Source organism: Peromyscus maniculatus, chromosome 14 (assembly GCF_049852395.1).
Source record: "Peromyscus maniculatus bairdii isolate BWxNUB_F1_BW_parent chromosome 14, HU_Pman_BW_mat_3.1, whole genome shotgun sequence".
NCBI lineage: Eukaryota > Metazoa > Chordata > Mammalia > Rodentia > Cricetidae > Peromyscus > Peromyscus maniculatus.
The window spans coordinates 26,929,106-26,951,554 of NC_134865.1; the positions used below are offsets into that span (position 1 = coordinate 26,929,106).

Below are 22,449 nucleotides of genomic sequence, written 5' to 3' on the forward strand. Positions count from 1 at the left end.
AAAGTGTATTTTCAGTACAGCCACAGTAGGGCTATCCTACATAAACAGATGTGGAACCCAAGGAATCCAGCCACTGGTTCTGCTAGTTAAGGCATGCAGAATATTGTCAGCAGAGGCTGGAAGAAAAGAGAACAGAAAAAAGATTCCTTTATGGGGAATATGGCCCCACTACCACCTTTATTTCAGAGTCCTTGGCTCTATAGCTTCAAGAGAACAATTTTTTTTTTTTGCTTTTGTCCATGGGTTTGTGGGGGTTGTTAAGCAATCCCAAGAGTGCAATATGGACTGGCAAGTGAGATGCTGTTGTAGAAATGCTGAGAATGTGGAAATGTCTTGGAATGTAGTCCTTGCTAGAGGCTGGAGGTACTCTAAGGTGCCACAGAAGGTTGTCTGGGTTTTCTTGCGGAGGCTCGGTAGGAATATGGATATTATTGTGCTTTTTCTGAGGTCTCAGAAGGAAATGAGAAATGTGATACTGAAAACTGGAGAGAGACTGTTCTTTGCCAGGGAGTGGCAAGAAACCTGACAGAACAGGAAAGCAGAACTTGGAAGCAGTGAGCCAGTGTTTAGCTGAGTAAAGAAAGACATGTGGTTTGATTTCTATATCTTGCATGCAGCAAAAAAAGAGAGCAAAGCTGATAAACTCAGACAAAGCTGATGAACAAAGTGAAATTAGCATTTGATTATTTGTAGGGGTTTCTGACCTATTTATATTCCAAAGTGTGCTCAGGAGGGAGAACCCATAGCTCCTGGATAAGTTCTGTGTATGATTGACAGATCCACAAGATCCAACGTCCCAGTAAAGCCACTGGAGATACTCTTGTCCAAGGGGGACTGTAGAGGGCTCTCTTCTGTTCCTTCCCCTCTATACTTCACCAAATAGCCCTATGCACCTTTCATTTTCAATTTCATTTCCTTTATGATTTTTTAACAGTCTTACTATATTGTCCAGGCTGGCCTGAAACTCACTCTGCAGTTATGTTTTCCACTGACATGTATCCTGCTACATATAGGTGACAGACAATGTTTTGGGGAACTGCTATATTAGAAACAATGCTAATATAGGTTTGTTTTTGTTTTTGTTTTTTTTTTTAAAAAAAAAAAAAAAAAAACAAGGACAGAATGATGGTTTGAGGGATTTTGAGATTCTTCAGGCAGGAAGCATGTTGTGAGGATCAGTGACTGAAAACATATGCTGCCCCTCAAACAAAGGAGAATGTTTCCTAGGGCAGAACCACAGATGTAGAGAACAAGGTCAGAGAGGTGGATGCAGAGGGGAAGAGAGCAAGCTGTCAGACCTCTGAGAGCATTTCTGATGGTTTGGGTTTCTAAGTCGGTAGTAATTTGCACAGCAGCCCCGGGAAACAAACACATCCTCATTTCCTGAAATCTCCAGTTATAATTGGCATTCTATTTTCGGTAATAATTTAATCATCTTCCTCAACAGAATGTGTGACTGGCAGTTTCTCTTTCTTTCCCTTGCTTCTCCCTCTCTCCTTCCCTCTCCCTTCCTTATATACACATAAAAGCTACATAACCATAAAATAGACTAGAAGATGGGGTGACATAATGAAAATCATATTCAGGTGGCTCAAATTAGCTTTGAAGTCGACAGCACAGCTATGTGTGAACTCAAGGAAATGAAGTAGTCACCAAACCTACTTTTCTTAGGCTGAAGGTTTGCAGCAGGTAAAGTGCTTGCTAAACAAGCATGAGGACCTGGATTTGGACCCCTGGCATACACATAAATTGTGGGCATAGCAACACATCCCTGTAACACGAGTGGTAGGGAAACTGAGGCAGGCAGATTGGGGAGGCCCAGAGTAAACCCCAGGGTCAGTGAGAGCGCACTTACAAGGAACAGTGGAAGCAGTAGAGAAAGATATCCAAAGTTAACTTCTGGCCTCCAATGGTGCAAGGATAGTCCCATGGATGAGGACACACACACACACACACACACACACACACACACACACACACACACACACACACATACACTTTTTTTTTCTATTTTTCTTTTTGGTGTTTTTGAGAAAGGGTTTTGCTGCATAGCCCTGGCTGTTCTGGAACTCACTCTGTAGATCAGTCTGGTCTTCAACTCATCGAGATCTGCCTGCCTGAGCTTCCCAAGTTCGTGTGCCACCACCACCTGGCCACACAAACAGTTTTTTAAGTGTAGGTTAGAGATACTAGTTATATATTTGACACAAATTTTTGAGTTATAAAATACTTTAATAAGTTAAGCCTGGTCGTTAGTGACCTCTACTCTGCCCTTTATCCTGAGACAAATATCACAAAGAAGGGAAAAAACAGGTAAAGGTATAATCATGAGTTTAATGACTAAGAAGTTTAAACATTTAAACTGTTTTAAGTTCATATGGCAGAGTTGAGAGATTGGTCAGAGATATTATATCTGTTACAGTCTTTGTATTTCCTATTGGTTTATAAAGTTTACCTGATCATAATTATTAACACATTATGACATGCTCTAAGAGGGTTCTCCAAATGATCTTTATGCTGAGCAAATGTCTCCTCAGATGGAATTTGTTTTTGAACACACAGTAGATACACTCTGCTCCACTTCATGGGACATGGGAAGGGTGCCTGGACAGGACACGTGTCTTTGTACCAATTTCGTCTGCAACTTGAGTGTCTGTTTTTATGCATGTTCCAAATTTCGGAGGCTGATAACTGACCCTTCAAAGTTTTAATTAATTCTGAAATAATTATTCAGTAACTTTTCCAAAGAATAAAAAAAGTTCCCTTCCACTTTATACGGTGTCTTTTAAATATTTCTATTCTCGACACAGAACTTTTTCTAAAAAGATGACTATATTTTTACTTTTGCTTTGGGCATCTTAACCCTAGTTCATTAGTCTGAATATCTGGGTTTTGGTTAGAACACTAAAACAATAATGTGGGTGCTGGCTTTCAATCATATTCTTGAGTAATAAAAATGTTTCCACACATCCATCAACAGTTTTAACAATGAAAATATGCAATTTTCTTTCTGTTCCTTGCTTCATCTGGACATTTATTTTACTTTGGATTGTGCTGAAACAAATGTAAGTCATCTTATAATTTATCTTGTGGGTATTTTTATAAATGCTTCATATAGAATCTTCTTTTTTTAGTTTTATTTTTCCAATTTTGTTTTATTTTTTAATTATTATTATTTTTTTTTTACCTACCTACTACTGGTCTCCCTCCATCCCCTTCTCCTGTTCCTCGTCCCCAACCCACCCCCATCTCACCCTCTCATCCACTCTTCATAGGAGGTAAGGCCTCACTTGGGTAGTCAACACAGGCTGGCATACCAAGTTGGGGCAGGACTAAGCTCTTCCCCCCGGCATCAAGGCTGAGTAAGGCATCCCACCATAGGGCTCTAAAAAGACAGTTCATGTACCCAGGATAAATCCTGGCCCCATGGCCAGGGACTCCACAAACAGATCAAACCACACAACTATAACTCACATTCAGAGGGCCTGGTTTGGTTCCACACAGACTCCCTAGCTGTCAGTCCAGAGTCCGTGAGCTCCCACTAGCTCGGGTCAGCTGTCTCTGTGGTTTTTCTCATCATGATCGTGACCCCCCCCTTGCTCCTATAATCCCTCCTCCCTCTCTTCAATTGAATTCCAGGAGCTTTGCCAAGTGCTTGGCTGTGGGTCTCTGCATCTGCTTCCATCAGTTACTGGATGTAGGTTGTATGATAGCAATTAAGGTAGTCACCAATCTGAGCACATTAATCTTCCACCTTTTATTAAAGGCAGTTTGAGATAGGAATAGAATCTTCTTAAATGTAACCACATAGCCTCAACGTGTACAAAATAATTATTCTTTAAGATCAGTAAGTGTACATGATCACTTCCCCCAAATGTGCAGCCACATAATATTTTACAAATATTTTTCAAATTTTCATCTACTGATATGTATAGTTTGTAGTTGAATTTTTATATAGGGTTTCCTTCCCTCTCCTTATCCATGTCTATTCACCTATTGAAGAAATTAATGACAAGAACTTCATGGTCCAATATATTTCTCTTTAACCTCATGTTGCTATTTACATTTTGATGAATTAAAATGTAAAGAATTTATCATAGAATTAAGCATATTCATAAGATACTACAAGAGGTATACTTCGGGCATGGAATAGTCCTGTGTGGTCACTGTACAGTACAGTGCAGATAAAGACAACTGAACCAGTGTTGCAGCTCTCATGGAGAACAGAACTCTTGTTTCCCTGAGCTCTTATTTTTCTGATCATCTCCCTATATGTCCCTTAATATTATATGGCTCTTCCTGTCTCTTTCCAGTGACATCCAAGCATTGACTATATTTTTGTTCAATACTTTGCTAAGTCTGCTACATTGGTTTTTTGTTGATTACCTACATCAGGTGGCACATGAGATCTTGTTGTCTCTCTCTTATGACTATTATAGTCACTGCCTTGTATTTTTAGTACATTTTTGTTGTTCCATAACTTCCTCAATTTCTTCTTACTTTGATATTACTCTTACCTGTAGAATCATAGTAGATGCATGAAGAATTCAGCAGATATTCTTTAGAATTTTATCTTAATCCGTAGTACTCTTTCTGGGGAAGTAAAAGGAAATTATCCAATAATTTACCTTTACTATAGATTTTAGCTCACATTTTATATTGTAGCATTGGAGGTAATTGGGTCTTACCTTTCTTGGTGACCATTACTTTCTTTATTACTCGCTGTATTAAACACACTTTTTTACAATAGAAATCTATAAGAGAATATATTTTATTATTGATATTCAATAAATGAGCATCTACAATTTACTTTTATGATCTCAAACTTTGCTGAGATCATAAGTAACTTTTTTCTGGACCTAGATTCATAATGACACAGTGAACAACTGTGGTGGCGTTTTGGAAGCTAGAAGGCAGATGGGCATGGACCGCCCACATAGCCAACACTAACCTGGAAATAGAAAACACTGTGAAAGAACCAAAATGAAACCCACATTTCCAAAAATTTTAGGAACTAGTAGTGCATGTGGAAACAGGAGTGAAGCAATTTGTCATTAAGGAAGATATGGTAATGTGCAAAAATAAGTTCCCATGTAAGCACTCCTGCACTGAAGACATTGGTATCTGGAGTAGACTGTGCTCTGGGGGTCAGTTTGCTGGTGAAAGCCAGGTTATATGCACTTTACTCTTGGGATAAATGCACATTGTTATATGGAGAAGAAAAAATAACCATTTGCATGCAAATTCTGGTGTTTTTCTCCTTAGCTTCATTTAGCTTCTAACATGGACAACCAGTCTTCTATCCCTTCGCAGGAGACTAGCTCCATCTCTGGGGCATTTGCCTTTTCGTGAGATAAGGAAGAAATGATAGAATTTCACTCTAGTGGGCCTCAAGTTTGCAGCCCCTCTGCATCTCAGAGTATCCAGTCTGCCTTTGCTCCCACTGTCTACTCTTCATCATGAGCAAGCACATGTGTTAAACAGACATTTTGTGGAAAACTTCTGATAGGAATATACAAACAACAGGGAACAACTGGAATGAAAAGAACTTACAGAGCGTGAAACCTTCACACTGACATCTTCAGAGTGACAACAGAAAGTCTTGCAAACTGAGCATAGTGGCACATATTTGCCATCAGGAGGCAAGGAGCTCAGGAATCCAAGGCCAGCCTGGGCTACACAGGTAGATTATGCCTAGTTTTAGATCACATAGAAATGTAGAAATGAAGCACAATACACATGAATATACATACAGAGAAAAAAGACAGACTTTATGAGGCAAGAACAAAGTGAGATTAAAAAATTCAGAGACTATTAAAAATTTTAAAACAAACTATGAGAACATTATAACAGAGTTAATGAAGTCTCTTAAAAATCTGCTTTACTTTCCAAGAGTATTTATCAGAAGGCACAAATTTTAGTTACATTAAATGTGATGCTGAGGATGGTCTCCTTGTGGAAGCCAGTCGGCTCCTGATTTTCTTGTTGCCTCTTTTTCTATCCTACACTACAGCAATATGACAAAGATAGCCTAAGGATACTCCGCCCTTTGGCCTTTCTTTCAGGAATACAAGCATAATCATTTTTCCCATCTTCAGAAATGCTAGACACCTTAGAAAGAGTGATGCTCTGTAAATTCCAAGTGGCACATGGAGTTGCTGGCAGGGAAAAAAGACATGGGTTGCCAGCTTGGAAATCAAACAAATGCCATAATTAGCATCCTAAGATATGCAGGGATGGACTTTCCTTGTCTGCAGTGGGATTTAGATGTGACTCATTTCAGCTGTGAAGACTGTTTAACAATGTATAATACAGACAAAAGTGAAAATATAAGAGCTAAAAGGAAGATTCTGTGTGAGATTCTGGACATCCCCATGTAGTCATTCCCTCAATTTTCCCTGCAGTTCAGGCAGACATCTTTCCGGCATATAGCATTGGACATTTTTATACTCAGACAAATGGTAAATTTTACAGCATTCTGCCAGCAAGTCAATTTTCCTTACCTCCCCTAGAAGATAAATAAGCCCACCTGTTATTCAGAAGAGATATGAAGAAAGATGTCCTTGATGACATAAGTTATCAACTGGCCAGGTAGTAATAGATACAGCCTGGTAATGGTCTTTAGGGGAGATGGGTCCAGCAGACCTGTCTTAAAGTGGTATACTCAACAATGAGTGAGAACATAAATGAATACAGCTACATAATACCGCAGAACTCAAGAGACCCAAATTATCTATATACCTAGAATATATAATTTTTTTACCCACCCATAGAAAAGAGATCACATAAATAAAAAGAAAATTAGACAAAAGACAGTTGTTTTCACACAACAGTGTAACCTGACAGTAATAAACATGACAAAGTATCCAATTTCATTAGTTTTCTAGAAAAAAAAAGTTAAATTCTCACATAAATATTACTGTTTAGCAACCACAATGGGTAGAATGAAGTGAATTGTTGGTGAGATTACAGAAAATTAGTGACCTTATATATCACCAACAGAACTATAAATTGTACCATTTCTTTTTAAAACTCAATGGTAAGTGCTATAAAGAATATATTTCATATATATATATATATATATATATATATATATATATATATATATGCCATTCCACTCCTAAACATATGCCAAAAAGGAAGTACCAGCAAATGATATGCACAATAAAGTTTAATATTAAAAATCACCTTCCTGTAACTCTAGCTCCTGTGGATTCTGATTTCCTCTTCTGGCCTCCATAGACCACTGTTCTCTCATATACATATACACACATAGGCATGCATGCACACAATAATAAATCTTTAAAATGTGATGGTGGAATTACTTATCCAGATAAGGCAAAACTGGAAAAATGTATCTTCGACATGCACTGATAAACCAATTCCAGAAAGACTGAAAATCTAATTAGCCACATTGTATACCTGCTTCACAACATTATAAGACTATCAGCTGAAACAATATCTTTAGAAAAAATCTTTCAGCTTTGTAGCTAGAGTTTTCCTGCCTTGCCCACAGTCAGGACAAATCTTTGTCACCCACCAGTCCCATAGCCGCTCAGACCCAACCAAGTAAACATAGAGACTTATATTACTCATAAACTGTATGGCCATGGCAGGCTTCTTGCTAACTGTTCTTTTATCTTAAATTAACCCATTTCTATAAATCTATACCTTGCCACATGGCTGGTGGCTTACTGGTGTCTTTACATGCTGCTTATCCTGGCGGTGGCTGCAGTGTCTCTCTGCCTCAGCCTTCTGCTTCCCAGAATTCTCCTCTCTCCTTGTCCCACCTACTTCCTGCCTGGCCACTGGCCAATCAGTGTTTTATTTATTGACCAATCAGAGCAATTTGACATACAGACCATCCCACAGCACAGCTTGGCAGCAGTGGCACATGCCTTTAATCCCAGCACTTGGGAGGCAGTGCCAGGCAGATCTCTGTGAGTTCAAGGCCAGCCTGGTCTACAGAGCAAGATCCAGGACAGGCACCAAAACTACATAGAGAAACCCTGTCTCAAAACAACAGCAACAACAAAGAATCAATCTTTCTATATTAAGAATAAATTTACACAAAGGAAAATCTGATGGGGATAAGCAACATGTTTAACAGAAGATGACTTTTAAAATAAGTGAGGTGAAAAGTTTAAGGTCCCAGTTCCAAGGGAAATAAATGGTTAACTAACTGAATGCCTAACAATAATAAGCAGATTATATAAACCTTTACCAAGATTTGAAAGTAAAGTGCATTAAATATGTAGACAATTAATGAGTAAAAGATCAAATAGCATTTATGCATCCCATGTTAATAAATTATATAGACTAGAAATAATACCAAAATAAACTTCCACCTTACCTGACTTCTCAAAACATGGTGTTGATTACATTACACATATTATTTAATTTCATTTTTTATTATAAGTATATATTTGTGTTGATAAAGTTGGTTGTTAAAAATCACCAAGTGACTCCTGATGAATAGATACTATCTCATTCACCTTTGAATTTCCAGATTCTAGCATCAAATATATTCAAATAATTTGCTTCTATGTAACTGTGAAAATTAATAGTTACCAGAAATATTATTTTTAAAAGGGGAAAAAGGAGGTTCTGGGTATAAGGGAACAGTGTACTCGAAGTAAACATTTGAAAACAAACAAACAAACAAAAAAAAAAACCTTGGCATGCCTGAGACCCAGCTCTGAGTCTGAGCTCCTCCCCTAGGGCCTAGTCATCTTGGTCACTATTAGATATTAGCTGGGCATTAGAAATCACAGTGAATTGTTTTGAGCTTCCTCACCTTTGACTCTGCTGGCCTGAGGAGGGAGTGACGAAGAAACTATGACATCCTGTCAGTGACTGTACTAGTCCTTCAGTGTGCTTAGAGCCGGACCTCTACCCCAGGAATGGAGAACATCTTTTGAGCCAGCAAATGATTATGAAATGAAGAAACAGTCTCAGGTCAAAGATAAAATACAGGACAGTAAAGCTTGATACCATGGGATACTGATGAGGGGAAGCACTTTCAGCAGAACCCCTCAGTTTCAAATTTCTTCTAAGAAAGAGATTTTATAGAAATATTGGAGGTGATGAGAGGAGAAAGTTAGATTACTATAGGCTGGTTTTCAAAACTTATAGAGACTGTAGGCTGTTTATTATCTTCCTTTTGTAAGGAATGTTACTTGTAATTTTTCTTTGCCCTCTTTACCTTTGGATGCCATATACGGGAAAACACTTAACCTATTTTTCAAATCTACAAATCTTCACATTAAGAGAAACTGGAAACTGTACTCAGGGAGTCTTATTCACATCTAGATCTATTTTAGATAATTAATCTAAAATGTGAAATTACTGTTAAGTGGAATAAAAGCTGTAGAGGAAGTGAGGAGGATGCAAGGAGTTTCATGTGGGAGAAATCTAAATAATTTGTGACCTCAGAAAAGACTATCTCTCATATACTAAGAGTGAGAAAAATTCCTTGGCACTCATTCCATTGAGTGAGTGGTCAGGTGGATGTCTTCACTATGAATTTTGGCTAGTGTAAGATCAATTTGATTAACAAAACAATATTGTGTGTGGTGCGTGCATGTCCATGCCTGTGCATGCCTGCTTGAGTACACATGCACACATACATACACATTTATGCATATGTTCTGGGCCCTGCCTTTTTTTAAAATGAAAATGAACTACTTTCAGTCTGAAATTCTAAGCATCATGTAATATGTCCAGTTACATTACTGGGAAGACCCTTTTGAGAGGATCTGAGACTATTAGAGTGAGTTGGTAATTACATTTTATAGCAACATTCAGTTCCCAGACCAGATCAGCCACCAGTTTATTAGCAGAGTGACACTAGTCAATGCTTTGTACAGAAGAAGTGCACAGCAGAGCCCTTGCCTGAGGACCTGACCCACAAGGCATTATAATACATGTTTGTTATTTAAAGTAATATATTTTGAGGTAGTCTATTGTATATTAATAAATAACTAAATATGTAGGAAAATAAGTTGGTAGCTATACAATTACACAATAGCAGAATCCTATGGGTTTCTATAGAAAGAGATATCTGAAGAATATTGTTTCTAGAGTTAAACCCTGTAAATTTCAAAGCGAAGATGTTACTACAATTTATTCCAGCCAGTTTAAAGCATCTTTCTTATGTTCTTCAATTAAATCTACAAGTCAAATAATACAGAACAGAAGAAATATCTAAATCTCTGCTAGGCATTAACTACTGCAGAGGTATTTGAGAACTGCTCTTCAGTTTATAGTATTTGAGCTGTGACAATGTCCCCTGCTTTTAGAGAGACTGGCATAACAGCCATTTTGTGTTTTCAAAGGGCATGTCATTTGTCTCCTGACACCTTTAAAGAGAATTCCTGTGAAATAGGGGCCAAGCTGCTTGGATGTGTGTTAATTACCCTTCACTGGTGAGTGTAGGCAACATGAAGCTGAGATTCCCTTGTGATGAGGGAAAGGTATGAAGGGTCATTTTAAAAATGAATATTATTAGGTAAGTTAGAAAATGGTCTTTCATAGAGACACTTCTATCTTTGTCTTGGCATTGTTAATTCAACAGTCTGAAAGGGCTAATCAAAACAGCAATTACCCAACAGAAATGATTTTCTCCATGTGATTCCTCCTTATTCTTTTTTCCCTGATAATATTTTTGGTAAAATGTCTCCTTTGTACATATTTTCCCTGTGAACTTGAAAGAACACGTTAAACAAACGTATTCTGGAATTGTCTATATGACTTTAATTAATGCCTGTCACGAGTCTATTTCATGTGTGGGTTTATTGGTGTCTGTGACTTTCCATAAACTCCTGGCAAGTGTTTGAAATATGGAAAGAAATAAACTCAAGCTTATCATCTTTTGCTTTCTTTATAAATAGTGAAAGTATCAACAATGCTTCATTTTCTTCAACTTGAAAATTTTGAACAGTTAACATAGAAATGATGCCAAAACAGATACAAGGAAATGTGACTTTTCAAATGTGAACGTCAATTGTGGAGACTGTGAGAACAAATGTATTCACTGAGGCAGAATTATAAGCATGAGGCTGTGAAGACCTCATTGCATTCTCTGGTAGATTAAGTGACAGGCTGCTAATGTGAGCAAGCAGCAATTGTTAGTGTAGAGTTTTGCATTTGCACTTGAACAATTTTCTTAAACTCAGAGTGAACTCAAATGAAGTTGTTTTATTCTTTCTTGACTGTGTGCTGTTCTTAACAGCAACAACACATCCTTCTCATTTAAAGGAATCCTAAATAAAGATTACAGACTAGATGCCAAACAGTTAAAACAGGGAGTTACTATTAGCCAATACATATGGGTGACCTTCATGAGTAGTTTTCAGTTATTATATATATACATAGAGCCAGAAATAGATATTATCATTTTTATGTAAAAATAATGATGGGTTAAATAAAACATTTTAAAATGTTTTTAATTAAAATTTCTTATTATTATTTGTTTATTTTTGATATTATATTTCAACTACATTTCTCTTCCCTTTCTTTCCTTCAAATCTTCCCATATACCCCTTCCCACTCTCCTTCAAATTCATAGCCTCTTTTTTCCAAGTAATATTGCATGCATATATGTATATTTATACATGTATTCCTAAAAATACCCTGTTGAGTCTATATAATGTTATTCATATGTATGTTTTAAAGGCTGACATTTGGCACTGAATAACATATTGGTGTGGTCTTGGGAGAAGGGGCCGCCAGCTCTCAATTTTACTAAGTTGCCTATAGTTCTTTGTATGTAACGGCACGAAAAATAATTTGTTGTTGCTTGTTTTTTGCTCTTTTGCTCTTTTGGGGGGCCTGCCACTCAATTCCCATATAAATCACATGTACGGAAGCTTATTCTTAGTTGTAAATTCCCAGCCTTAGTTTGGCTTATTTCTAGCTTTCCTTAACTTAAATTATCCCATTTATCTTTTGCCTCTGGCTGTTATCTTTCTCTATTCTTATATACCTTTCTTTGTTTCTTACTCCATCGCTTGCTGTGTAACTGGGTGGCTGGCCTCTGAAGTTCTCCTCCTTCCTCTTTCATTCCTTCTTCTTCTTCTCAGAGATTTTTTCCCTTTATATATTCTCTCTGCCTGCCAGCCCTGTCTACCCTTTCTCTTGCCTTGCCAATACATATGGGTGACTTCCATGAGTAGTTTTCAGTCATCATATATACATAGAGTCAGAATATATGTATATGATTTTAATTAATGCCTGTCATGAGTCTACTTCATGTGTTGGTTTATTGGTGTCTTCTTTATTAGACCATCAGGTGTTTTAGACAGGCACAGTAATGCAGCTTCACAGAGTTAAACAAATATAACATAAACAAAAGTAACACACTTTAAAATAATATTCTACAATAATTGTTAGATTCAAGTTTCATAGCATGGAAGAACCTAATAGAGCAGCTGTTATCAACATGTGGGTTGTAAGCCCTTTGGGGTCAAATGGCCTTTCACAGAGGTTCCCTAAGACCACCTGAAAACACATATATTTGCTTATTATTCCTAGCAGTATCAAAATTATAGTAAGGAAGTAGCAACGAAAATAATTTTATGATTGGGCTCACCAAAATATGAAGAACTATATTAAAGGTTCACAGCATTTGCAAAGTTGAGAACCACTGCAAAAGAGAAGTGTGAATGCAAATATAATTCAGTAATATAACAATGGAGAAGCTTTCAGTTGAAATATATAGTGTCATAAGAGATCACAGAAAGCAAACACACTCCTCATGTCTACACCCCTAGCCCCCACATTACTATTTCCCAGGTTCAAGTCTCAGTTTACTTTGTAATATTTTGGCCAATGGGTGCCAAGGAACACTGAAAGAGTTGGGGGAAGGTCAACATGACTGTGCTGTTGAGAAACCTACCCCAGGGTTCAGGAAACTGAATTCAGAGATCTCCCAGAAGCAAGAGCACTGGTGACAACCAGAGATGGAGCAAACTCCTGAGCCCCATAGTGACCAATGGCTGCACACAGTAATGTGTTCATGATAGGCACAAGTGCGCTTGGCCATGATGTCTGCTCCCATTCAGAGATAAAAATGGTATTTACATTGCTCTTCTCAAAATTTAAGAGTCACTTTTATGAGGTTAATTGAAACAGCAACATTAAAATGAGCCAAGAAGTATTTGAACTATCCTGTACTCCCATTCAAGGTTCTTTCTTCTCATTCACAAGAATCTGCCTCCTATGCTTACCTTTTACTTACTATGAACAAAACCACATGGTATATCTTTTTACCCTTGTTTTTCTTTTTTCACTTAGCATACACACTTTGAGACAGTACTTATCAGTAGTTGGCTTTCTTTTTTTTTGATTGTCACATGGCTATATTACAATATGTTTATCAACTCACCAATTCCTACACTTTGTGATGTTTTGAGTTTTATTCTGTTATGAGTAAAGTTGTTATGAATATTAAAGTACACATTTTTATCTCTCTTAGGAATGAACCAGCTTGGTTACATGGCTGCCAAAGTGTTTTTTTCATTAGGAGCACCCTGTAGCCGGACTTTCTTTGGATCACCAGCTCCAAAATAATGACACAGAGACTTTTTATTAAAAATGAAATCTCTGCCTTAACTTACTCTGTTCCTAACTAGCTCTTATAACATACCCTGTTTATATTAATGTATGTTCTGCCACATAAATCTATGTTTTGTCACATGGCTCCTCACTGCTCCTCCATACTGTAACTTCTACTCTCGGTGGTAAATACCACCTCTTCTTCCCAGAATTCCTATTTCTGCCTGGAAGTCTCATCTATCCTCTCCTGCCTAGCTATTGGCTGTTCAGCTCTTTATTAAATCAATCAGAAGGCACCTTAGCAGAAACAAATCTTCACAGTGTACGAAAAGGTTATATTCCTCAACAGCACCCATCCTGCCAGCAGGCGGTGAGCACTCCTGGTACTCACAGTCAATCCCAAATTGTTTATTTACACTTTGTAGTGTTCACATTTGAAACACAGTCACTGTATCTCTCTAACGATGCTGACATTTTCATTTGATTATTCACCTTTGGCCAACCTTTTGTGGTCTATCATTCCCTTTGTTAGGATAGCATCTAAGTTGCTTTTGCTCTTTGCTCTTTGACTCTTTAAGTTAAGATAACCCTAAAGTATCTAGGTTGGTTCAATTTTGCAGTCCTGTTCACAATCCCATGTCTGTCAGCAGCTGCCATTTACTCATCAACATTTCAAATATTCAAAATCAACACAATAACATACAGGACCCAGACTCCCTGTGCACTTCCCATCTTTACATGGCTTTTTCTTTTCTATACTACTTTTACTCTCTCTTAAAAGACTTCACTACTATTTTTAAACTATTTATTTATTTATTTCTCTGACTACCATACTCTTTTTCTTTCTTTCTTAAGCCTATGCACATTGTAAAACACACTGGAACCTGTTTGGAGGCTTTTTTGCCTGGATGTCTTTTTCTGCATACCTTTTAGTTTTTTTGACTGCACAAGCAAACTAAGCTACACCCGGATCCTCTGCATGGCTCTCTCGGCTGGCTCTGCCTGCTCTGGAGTTGTGAAAGTCACAGCCCAGTCTGAGGTGCATAACCAAAAGCTGCATTCAACCTTCCCAGCTATAGGAAGCCGGTACCTGTGCTGCCACAAGTGGTTTTTATTTAGCTTGGCTATTCTATTTATTACTGCTGACTGAACAGCAGTGTCTTTTAAAGGAGCCCTGTCTTTTTTCTTTTAGCTTTTTTCCCCATTTTTCTCAGGCTCTACATGGAAATATGGGCCAATGCTGGAATGCCAAAATGTTGTTCCTTGTTTTTATTTTATGCTTTACTCTTTTGGGCTCTTTATTAGACCATCAGGTGTTTGAGACAGACACGGTAACACAGCTTCACAGAGCTAAACAAATGCAACATAAAAGAATACATGACATCTTTGCATAGGCAAACAAATGTTCCACAGCATAAACAAATGTAATTATTATTAAAATAATATTTTACAACACTAAGTGGCACACTTTTAATGCTTAGTAAATATTCTTGCTTAATTCTCACTTTACACTTTTATTATGCTATAGAAATGAATTTTGGATAAAAACACCCTTAAATATTTGATTCCCCTCAAATTAACTTTTAGGGTTTTATGTTTGTAATTTTCTTATAATTTATTCCCTAATAATCTTGTTATCTTTGAACTTAATTAATTTTTCCTTTGACCATTCTTTTCATCTACTTTTCTCTCCCTTTCACTTACACTACTGGCTACATCTTGCTTTCTTAGGATGGACAGGAGTGATGAAAAAATGATCCTTTTGTAGCTACTAAATTACATGCATTTGATCCCCAGACAGCAAGTTTAATCTTAGTGTTGTGTTTCTTTAATGTCCTTGATTAGGGTGAGAAACTTTCCCTCTGCCATTAATTTGATGACAGGCATAACTATAGGGGTGGGTGTTGGATTCTGTTGAGTGCTTATCTATTTTATTTATTGTTGTGCTTACATTTGTCTTTTCTAGCCTGAAAATATAGTGAATTATACTGACCACTGCTTGACCTGGAAACTCTTGTTCAGCATAGATTTATATGTGTGTGTGTGTGTGTGTGTGTGTCTGTCTGTCTGTCTGTCTGTCTGTGTCTGTGTGTCTGTGTGTGTGTTTATATGTGTGTATGTATCTATGTGTATATATATATCTATATATACATGTCTATGTTTCTATGTATGCATGTGTGTGTGTCTATGTATACATGCATATGCTTGTATGACTGTGTGTACTCTGCATTACTCAAGTTCTTATTAATCCAAATAAGACAGACTTAATTTTTGCTCAATGACCTTGTTATATCTAATGTTTATTTACATAAAGTTCTAAGAATCACAAGTTTTATTTTCAGACTTTAAGCTTTAATAAAAAAATAATTTTGTAACACTTAAGACCTTCTGGGAAGCCATATAGAAACCTACTGCTATAGAAGCTTCCTGATACATAAAAATATAAAAAGAATTTAAATGGAACTATGGTGTAATGGGGGAGACAATACAACTAGACATTATATACTCCCAAATGAATTTAAAAAGTAATAAAATTGCATAACAATCAGCAGAAGTAATGCATAAAAGTACTTATAGTTAGCTTAGGGATGAAATCCTTGTGTTAATTTTCTGAGGTCATCAGAAAAACAATACTACATATTGCATGTCTTAAACAATGGGTGGTTTCATAGCTCTGAAAAATAGAAGTCTATCACCCAGTAATCTCAAGTGTTGGCTTCTGAAGAGGACTGAGGGGGAAGGATATCCACTTGACTGACAGGTAAACATCTTGTGTTTTCGTATTCATCACTTCTCTTTCTATGTCTTACAATGTCCACATTTCCTTTCCGAAAGGACATCAAACATTCCAGATTAGGGCTAGCACCTAAGATTTCATTTTAACTTGATTTCCTCAATCGTGACATTTTAAGACACCGAGTTTCAGAACACCAACATATAACTTTCTGAGGTTACACAATTTAGTATGTAACAACTATTGTAAAAATAAAAATAAAACGAAGAGTTAATATTATACAATATCACTCAGTATCAGACTGTTTTCTTCAAGTAGTACTTAATTTTTGTGGCAGCAGATGCTTCCTTATGGAAGGCTGAGTACCGTTGTCAAGCTGAGTGGTTTACTTCTCTGTTAATCTCACTGTTTAAGTCACTTATGCTCATTTAGAGTAGAGACAGGATGCGCATGGCTAAATAAGAAAATTCACTCCAATAATTAGAAAAGATCATGTCAAATAATTTTCGGCTTCACGGGCACAGGGAAAAATTGTTTCTCTGCTTGAATGCACTACTAGAATATCTCAGAAGTTTGCTTAGATTTGAAGTCTTTCAAGGTGAACTAACACAGTGAAAATTGAAGAATCACATTTCTTTGGCTGGCCTCCACTTTTCTCAACACAGAAAAGAATTGATTTTTATTTATTTTAGGCACTTGATGCAGCTAAATACATAAGTGATAGACACAGTCTGTAGAATCAGCAGGTCTCCACCCAAGCTATTTATATTGCTTTCAATCACTATTTCATGATTTTTGATGAAGATGTTCTCAAGTCTCCCTTTGGTTTGACTTCGTTTAGCCTGACTACCTTTGACCTCCTTATTCTCAGAGCTTTTACTTTAGAAATGTACTTGTGCATTTTTTTCTTTGTCTTTAAAAAATATTCATTTATTTACTTTGCATGTCTGTACATCTATGCATGTGTTTCCTGGGAGCCTGTGTTGTAGGGCATGCTGCCCCATGCTGTGGTACACTTGTGGATGGCAGAGAACAGTCTGGGGGAACTGGTTTTGACCTTGCAACTGGCTTCTGAGGACTGAACTTCAGTGATCAGCAAAGCAATGGAGTCATCTCTTGCAGACTTTCCTGCCTTTAGGAATGCAAATTGTCTGCAGTCCAAAAGTGCCTTTCTTAAGGGCCAGGGAACCATCCTTTGAAGTATAATCATCAAGCTAGGTGGATCCTGGCTCCAAATCTCTTTGGAAGGGTTAGGGGCTTCTTTCCCTAAGTGACAATTAGAAAACACAGTCAGTCCTGTCACATAGTAGTGTTTACCCCAAATCCCCTAGTCATTTTCTGTTGACTCACTTTAGCATGTAGAAACTTCCTGACTTTGGTGTCAGAAGAGTTAACTTCAATTTTAATGCCTCTGTCTTTTGTTGCAGTGGTCTTGAATGACATTTTATTATCGTTTTATCCCAATGCTAAGTGTAATACTGTGTTTTATCAGCTTTCCCTGATTCTATGAGTACATGTATGAATAAGAAAAACTACATGAAAATATTTTAGTTTGTATTTTAATTGAATATATTATCTCTTTTCATTGTATTGCTAAAATTGATCCTGGAAAGGTGGGCTGGCATGATGACTCAGTAGGTTAGAAGTATTTGATGCCAAGGCTCCGGAGCTGTTTGATTCCCAGGTTTCCCATGATGGGAGAAGAGATCCAACTCCCACACACCTGGCTCCCCTCTCTCCCCTTTTCTTTCCCCTCCCCCTTCTCCTCACATGGCTCAGGGTCATGTCGACTCTGGGCTCTACTAGGTGTGTCTTTCTCTGGCTGTGCTCTCCTTTTTATCTACAATAAACTTTTTCCTCCACCTTACCTAGGAGCGGTCATGTCCTTTATTTTTCTTTTTATTTCTCTTTTTTTTCTATTTAGCATGTAGTGTTTTGCTTATTTTCAGTTCATTAGAAAATGAAGACAATAGGGCTGGAGAGATGGCTAAGTGGTTAAGTACTTGCAGCTCTTGCAGAGGCCCAGAGTTTCTTGCCCAGAATCTGATGTAAGCTTCCATTATAAAGATACTTGCTTGCAGCAATGTGAGATTCCTATCCATTTAACATACATATATTTCTTGAATTGTCATGCTTATAACTACTGTTATAAAACACTATTTTTTGTTGGGATAAACATGTTTTTCTTGAATATATGTTTCTATATAATTCTACCTAAATCCAGTAATTTTTTAGAATTGCAATTTTTGCAAAAATGGAAATAGAATACTTAACTGTCAGGGTTACTGCTATCCTACATGGGAGTTCTGTGAATGAAGGAACATTCTTTTTCAAGTAAAATAGAATTTAAGTTAATACTCTTCTACAAAATCTAACAACTGTGTGTGGACTGATTTTTAGGAAGAAGAAAATTGGCAGTTATCTTTTCAAGGATGTTGAAAAACAACAGTGCTAGAGCAGGCTGCTTTGCTGACTGCCAATGAAAAGTAAAAAAGTTCATCAGAGAGTCAGGTGTTTTCACCCTAATCTCGGCAATCAGGGAATCACTAAGAGGAAGCCTTCTGGCCTTAAGTACTTTCTGATCTGAAGCATACAAAGTAAATAATATCTATGAAGTAGTCCACTCAAATGAATTTCTAGTCAATAATTACCTTTACATCTAATTTCCAGTGTTCATAAAATATAGACACCAAAGTAGCAGTAAAATTTCTCTGCAGAAACACAAGCAAAAGAGTTCAAAATGCAGGATATTATATTGACAGCTAGGATTCTGTCTCCAACAACAAATGTGATGAGAAAAAGAAAGATTCTTTTAGGTTAAAACTCATTTTAAAAATGTAATAACCAAAAACAAGATCTTATTTGCGATTGTTAACTGTCTTAAACCAATGACTAGCATTAGTTGGGATTTTTGGTCTGGAGATGACTTTTGGTGATGTTTATCAAGTATTGTTAGGTTTGATACTAGTATTGCTGGCGTATAACAAAATAACCTTTATTTAGTAGTGGAATGTAACAATAGGTAAAATTTATTCTTGTAAAACATGTTAAAAACAGTTTAAATATATGTATATATACATAAGCAACTCTTAAATTTATGTGCTATTGAATACATACAAAAATGTTATACATTCTTTTATATTTCTGTGTATTTAAAATTTTAATATAAGAAAGTCAGAATAGTATGTTTTAAAATTAAAGGGTGGGCACTTCGGGTCAGTTTCAGCATGTAATGAAATTAGAAGTTATTGTTCATTTATATCCTTCTATCAAGAAACAGATGGGAAAATTGAGAACCAAAGACTTGTTGGGGCTGTTAGAGATCTGAGTGTGTACAGAAATAGTTGCCCAAATTCAGATTTGTAGGAGCCATTCAGAGACACAGATGACACTTGTCTGGAAACAAATAGAGCCTTAGATGGAAAGAAACATATATATGATAATTTTGGCAATCTTCTTGAAGCTGAGCATTGGATATCATATGAGCAAGTGATTTCTGGAATTCTAATCTTTTGTGGGTGGAGGTAGGTGATGGACATAGTTTTGTAAGCTTACTTCTAGAAACCCACAGGTTTCTGTAAGTGAAGATCTAGAAAGATTCCTTCAAGATACTGGTGAGAGTAATGGAAGGATAATCACTGAAGAATAATGCCAACTGTCTTGAGCAAAGATACGCACTTTAGAAAATGGTGTGTGTTTTTGAGCCAGACCCTTAACCCAGAGAAAGCAAATTCAGCCCACTATAGATCTTTCCATCTCTCTTAGTAATCTAAGGAAGAAATCAGCAAGAGGGGAATGCAAACAAAGCATCAGATTGGGAATGCTGCAGCAGGGGAAGGTGATAGGAAGTAAGTGGGAATTAATGCACAAAGGAATTATTTCTAAATATCTCACTTCGACAATCTGGGCACACAAGATACTTGCAGTTAATCATAAACTGATGGAGCTCCCTCCTCTGTCTACGGGAACCACATTATCAAGACTCCAGTAAGGGCCATAGTTAAAAGAGCTCTAAAGCCTACTCTCTACTCATGAAGGAGTATTTGGGGAAACCTAAAGATAACAGAGGAGGAAAAATCAACGTCATTAGAGAAATTAAAAGTTACAGGCTCCTATAGACTTATCATTATAGCCATAGATTAATGTATTTCTCAGCCCTCATCAGAGAAACATCCTTTTACAGTAGATGGCAAGAGAACCGCAAGTGGTCAAGGTATAGAGAATAAGACTGTGGAATACTCAGCCTTAAATGGGACATGTATACCACACCCATCCTCTCAAGGCTCAGGAAACCTTAAGGAAGAAACTGTAAGAGCCAGAGGGAGTAGATAACGAGAAAGAAATGGTGTATTCCAGATCCATCAGAGCTGTTGTACGTACAAACTACTGCAGGCACAATGAGCAAGCTCAAGCGAGACAAAATGTCATCATGGAGCAGAGAGGTTGGCATGAGGTTCCACACCTAGCTAAGCAATTTGGCAATTGTTAGATGTCAGTGAAGGGAAAATAGTTTTCTTTAATGGTGTGATCTTCTGGTAGGTTGACCATACTAAAGGGCAGGTCCCACACCAAAGAGTACTTGAACATTACAAATTGGATTTAATGGGGTTTTTGTTTGTTTTTTGTTTTATTTTAAGAGAATGAAAAGTTGGGTGGATAAGAAGGTAAATGAATCAGGGAGAGTCAGGGAAGGGAGTGAAATACGATCAAATTCATTGCATGAAATTCCCAAAGAACTAATTAAAAAAACGAGAATGAAGAGAACACGAAGTCAGGAGGGGGAGACTTCAAATGGGGAAATGGGAATGGAAAAGATTGTATTTCATTGAATACATATCTGAATTTTTTTGGGGGGGGGAGTTCAAGAGAGGGTTTCTCTGTGTAGCTTTGCGCCTTACCTATCTCTCACTCTATAGACCAGGCTGTCCTCAAACTCACAGAGGCAAACCTGCCTCTGCCTCCTGAGTGCTGGGATTAAAGGGGTGTGCCAATACCACCCAGCTTGAAATTCTTAAAGAATGAATTTTAAAAGGAAAGCAAAGCTGCAGGCATCTAGAATTATAGCAAACATTCTCAATAACCCTTCTCTTCCAAAGACAGATTAACATGAATCCTTATTCTAAAGGCTCATTAACTTTAGTTTCTGTTACCTATTGTAATGCCTGCCCTTCAACAAAGAATATGAAGCAGAAAGCAAACAAAGAAAGAAAAACTTAATCCAAAGAGACAAAGTATTCATCAGAATCAGAGTCAGGTGTAATGACAATGTTCTAGTTTTCTGTCAGGAAATTAAAAACAACCATGATTGATATGATTAAAGCCATGCTGCAAAAAAGAGAAACATGTAAGGATATTTATGTAGTTTAAAGAGAAAAAAATCCAAGAAAGACTCATAATGAATCCTAGGAATAATACTAACTTAAAAATAAAGAACAAAAGCATATTTTCAGTAGTTTATTGGAAGAGTCAAACAGCTAAAGTAAGAATAACCTAGTTATAACTCATTTATATTTCAGCTGTGGCTGAAAATCATATTTTTTCACTCATTTGTCCTTCTACATTTCCATATCTCACTGACCACTGTCTATCAGAGTAATCTAAATTATCATTCTAGACACCAGTTTTCTCCAATAGACTGTAATCATATGTATTTCCCTTACTGTTATCAATATCTATGAGCCAACATGAAATTATCATGAATTGTTGTCTGTACATTGGATGTTTCATTTGACCTTTTTCGAAAGGTCCTAAGAGTCTAAATAAAGTCCAAACATCTGAGGTATGTCAGTTACTTTCTAAATAAAATCATTAATTAAAAGAATAATAACTGGGAATTTTCTTCTAAAACTCCCTGGGTTTATAATAACAGGAGATGTGATGCATATGAGTACAAAATTCAAAGAGTTAGTAAAGTGCTCTAAACTTCTGAGTCATCTTTCTGGCCTCAAATTTTTGAATATAGTTTATGAAAGCATGCAAACATCCCAGTCTGAAAAAATAGAAGAAAGCATGCAAACTTGAGTATTTCAGGCCAATATCCTAGAGGGAAAAAAATGGGAGGCTCTTCACACCTGTCCTTAATTTGTGAGATCTAGAAAAGGTATATACTTGTGCCACTAGCAAAAAGAAACAATCTAGTGTGGGCATATCTATCTAAA

General features: G+C 36.9%; 1 long non-coding RNA gene across 3 annotated transcripts in view; it reads right to left on the reverse strand.

Moving 5' to 3' along the window:
• LOC121822346 (uncharacterized) overlaps positions 1-22,449 on the reverse strand; it is a 47,243-nt gene that overhangs the window by 18,031 nt on the left and 6,763 nt on the right. For all 3 annotated transcript variants that reach the window (XR_013044316.1, XR_013044315.1, XR_013044314.1), the window contains exons 2-3: positions 4,689-4,754; positions 4,518-4,593 (exon numbers count right to left, since the gene is read on the reverse strand). This is a non-coding gene — a long non-coding RNA (uncharacterized LOC121822346). The remainder of the gene's footprint in view (positions 1-4,517; positions 4,594-4,688; positions 4,755-22,449) is intronic.